We start from the raw sequence: 712 nt of genomic DNA on the forward strand, positions 1-712 counted from the left end.
ATCTATCTATCTATCTATCTATCTATCTATCTATCTATCTATCTATGTATTCATCCATCATCTATCCTTATCTTTATATAATACATATGACATATAAATATCATAAATATGACAAATATGTGTATATGCAAAATACCATATATCATTTCTGGAAAAGGAAATTCAATGTCTTTATCTAGAATAGAATATAGAACAGACATTAATAGAGTGATAAAAATGACTTTATGGGTTAATTATACAATTTCAATAGGTACAATCTAAAAAATTCAGGCTTACTTTATCATTTTGTTTTACTCTCAAAATAATTACTTAAACCTAAAAATATAGATACTCATACATATAAAACATTATAATATGTGAATTAAGTTGTTTAAAGGTAATTGTGGCCTTCAACTTAAAATATTATTCAAAAGAATACCTCCTAATGAATATAAAGCAGAAACTGTATGATATTAGTAAACATTTACATTGAATATGGCTATGACTTGTCATTGGTACTAAATTTCTTACCATGCCCTTCCATGTCTCTTATCATCAAACAATCTGAGGTGTGCACCTTTTCTATTCACTTATGAGAAAATTGATGTGCATGCACATAAACTTTCCTTAGTTCTTTTCTTTCATTTTATGAAATGTATCTTTATAATATACATGTGGGTGAGTGCACACATGCACACACACGTTCACACACATTTGTAATAGAGAATTGTTT

Source organism: Microtus ochrogaster, chromosome 1 (assembly GCF_000317375.1).
Source record: "Microtus ochrogaster isolate Prairie Vole_2 chromosome 1, MicOch1.0, whole genome shotgun sequence".
Taxonomy (NCBI): domain Eukaryota; kingdom Metazoa; phylum Chordata; class Mammalia; order Rodentia; family Cricetidae; genus Microtus; species Microtus ochrogaster.